The sequence below is a fragment of the Panthera pardus genome, unplaced genomic scaffold, assembly GCF_024362965.1.
Source record: "Panthera pardus isolate Hobbes unplaced genomic scaffold, ASM2436296v1 HiC_scaffold_12, whole genome shotgun sequence".
Taxonomy (NCBI): Eukaryota; Metazoa; Chordata; class Mammalia; order Carnivora; family Felidae; genus Panthera; species Panthera pardus.
In genome coordinates this window covers 11,498,126-11,501,536 of record NW_026526677.1, presented here as the reverse complement: position 1 = coordinate 11,501,536, position 3,411 = coordinate 11,498,126, and the positions used below count along the sequence as shown (strand labels likewise).

At 42.2% G+C, this 3,411-nt stretch overlaps 1 pseudogene; it reads right to left on the bottom strand.

Moving 5' to 3' along the window:
* Positions 1 to 241: 241 nt before the first annotated feature.
* Positions 242 to 1,647, bottom strand: LOC109246974 (olfactory receptor 10V1-like; annotated as a pseudogene).
* Positions 1,648 to 3,411: the final 1,764 nt, after the last annotated feature.

The window sequence follows — 3,411 nt, the reverse complement described above, 5'->3', positions numbered from 1 at the left end:
ATATTTATGGAATGCTGGTATATGCAAATCTCAGTATATAGCTTTGTGCAGGTAATAACAAAGAACTAAGAATATTCTTTGCCATCACTTGAAGGAATTCACCAGTTCAATAAATATGTACTAAGTATCTACTTTAGCTGTTTTAGGCACTGGGGATGGACCAGTGAACAAAAAACAAAACAAAACAAAAAAACTACTCTCTCTTATTTAAATGATAATGTCTTACTTTCACCAACTTACACTATAGTTGGGAGCTAGGAAAAGGAACTGGGTCCTGAGGAAGTAGGTAAATCAGTTCCCCAAATGTTTAGTCATCTAGTCCCCGAGTTTATCGTTTTCTGAATAATTATTTCCTGTTGTTTATATGAGCCCAGAAACTCCCACATTTCCTAGTTCAGTAAATGTCTTTTCACTACTTAGTGCCTTTCAGCAACTTGTTCCTCCTACTGTAGATCAAGGCATTCAAGACAGGGGTGACAAAGGTGTAGACAACAGACACCCATTTCTGGGTTATAGCTAGAGCTGGGGTATAAATACATAAAGCTATAGCAGCCATACTGGAGGAGAGCCATGGTCAGATGAGAGGAGAAGGTGGAGAAGGCCTTGCACCATCCCTCTGCAGAGCAGATCTTCAAAATGGCACCCACAATGAAGATGTATGAGATGGAGATCAGGGAACAGGGAATGGTAAGGATGATGACACTGACAATGAAGATCATGGCTTCTTGTATTCGAGTGTCTCCACAGGCCAACTGTAAGATCGGAGTACATCACAGTAGAAGTGAGTGATTCTGTTGTGGCCACAAAATGGCAGGGGGGGAAATCAGAGCTGTTGGTTGTATGGCTAGAGTGAAACAAGGACCAGGGCTCCCATAGCCAATTAGGCACACAGCTGCCATCTCATGCTGAGGGTGTAATGCAGGGAATCCTGAATAGCTACAAACTGATCATAAGCCATGATCCCCAAGAGGAAAGAGTCAGCACTGCCCAGGAAGACAAAGAAGAACATCTATGTGCCACAGTCAGTGAAAGAGATGGGCATTCTCCCCATGGTCAGGAGGTTGACCAAAGGGAGAGGGGCAACAAGTGGAAGAGTAAAAGATCTCCAGAACTGCCAGATTAGCCAGAAAGAAAGACATGGGAATGTGGAGTGAACGTTCCGCCCAGATAGTGAGAAAGACTGTGGTGTTACCAATGAGACTGCCAATATACATTAGCAGGAAAGTTACAAAAACATTTGTATCTCCAGGATGGGTGAAAATGGGTGAAAGTGGAACTGGATCTCTGTGGTTTAGTTTTCATCCCCCATAAAAGTGGCATATCAGGTTTTCTAGGACAAAAGAAAAAATATGTTAGGAAAGAAAGTGCTTTGTGCTTTAGGATCAAGGTAATGATGCTGGGTTAGCACCTATAGCTTTAATAATCTTGAAGATAGGTCTATGCTGGGCGGTCGCTCTCTGTCTATTCTTGTTTGTGTTTGCCAGCTCACATTTTAAAGACTTGGCTCAGGTTAACTATAAAACTTATCACTATGAATAAGAGCCGAGTTAGTTTGCCCCATGTGGCATCTGGGCTCAGGACTTTGACTTCACTTTTGTTTTGCAAGAAGCAGCTGAATTAATAACCCCTGAGCCTCTGAACATACATGTCGCCTAGCAAGAATATGCTGGGCATCAAATATGAAGTCATTATGATCTTGAGTCCAAGTCCTACAATATACATTGGGATCACATTGTCCCATATAAAGGATGCTCCATTGTCCTCTAAAGGGTTATCTTCCTAGATAGAAAAAGAGGTCAGCGTGTGCCAATTCAATAGCAATAAGCATGATGGCTCCATCACTGGTTTGTGGCTGCAGAAAAAACTCAGCCTCTTAGTGCGCTGGCCCTTAACTGTACACCCCCATGCCTTTTATAAACTCTGTGTTTTTAACCAAGAACCAAGAGAAGCACAGCAGTTTTAGAAACAGGATCAATATGGACATCTCGCTTTGGAAAGTTTATAACAATTCTTCCCCCATGACAATTGGACAATGGCCATGTTCTTGCAAAAGGTAGAGAAAGTATCAAGCACAATATCTTGTATACCTTTCTAAAACAAACTTTTATTCTATTTGTATGATAATTTGTTTTATGAATGTCGTATTTATCATAGATATAAGCTCTTTGGCTGGATAAGGGCTATACCTTATTCCTTCCCCTCTAATGCGTCATATGGTGACCAATAAATGTTTGTTGAATGGATAAACAAGTGAATAAGTTTTTCACAACCTGGGTAGGTTTTCATTTAGGCAGAGCACATAGTCTTGTAAAGAGATGGAGAATGCCCATCTCTTTCACTGACTGTAGCACATAGATGTTCTTCTTTGTCTTCCTGGGCAGTGCTGACTGTTTCCTCTTGGGGATCATGGCTTATGATCGGTTTGTAGCTATTCAGGATTCCCTGCATTACACCCTCAGCATGCGATGGTAGCTGTGTGCCTAATTGGCTATGGGAGTCCTGGTCCTTGGTTTCACTCTAGCCTTACAACCAACAGCTCTGATTTCCCCCCTGCCATTTTGTGGCCACAACAGAACCACTCACTTCTTAAGTGTTCATGGAAGGAAAGCATTCCTCTTACAAGCCTGGTACAGCTTAGTTGCTTCATGTTTAGAAAACATGGTCACTGAAAATTTGCCCATCGTATTAGTACTTATATTTTGACTTCAAATAAGTCAGTGCTCAAATCTCAAAACTGTTTTCCTGTATGAGGGAAAGAATCTTCTCTCTCTATCTCCCTGAATCTCTCTTTGAAGATTAGGCTGATGTGCATTTCTGGTCTGGGCATTGCCCTGCCCTGGGGCTCACCACTAAGCATGACTAAGCACTGAAGGTAGAGTTTCCTCTAGACTGTTGGGAGTAGATTGGGCTAGAATAGACTTTCAAAAAGAAACTAGAACATTTAAAACAGCTGGGGTCTTGTTTCAGCTGCTTTGGAGCTACTCCCACACCCGTAGACACACCCTCTACTCAATAGTCACCACCCACAGTCACCCAAACTCCCAGGGTTTTGTAAATTACTGCTTGGATCTGGGTCAGGCTCATTCCTCCAGGAAAGAAGGTTAGACATTTACCAAAGGGGTAAGATTTGAAGGGCCTTATAAAGACCCATATTCATAAAATGAATTTTTTCCTTGTAAAATGAAAAATTAACCCAGCTGAGATGAAAACGTGAGCTAAGATGGATGAGGATGGGTAAATTAAGAGGGCCAGTTAGAACACTGTTGCATCAGTCTAGCACCTTACCTGATTTTATTTGCCGGCATTGGCTCAACTTCCCTTTCAGGCCCTGGAGGGGAGGAACACTTTAGAGCACTGTGCATGTGGGAGGAGAAGAGTGACGTAACCCGGGCATAAGCCTTAAAGAATGAC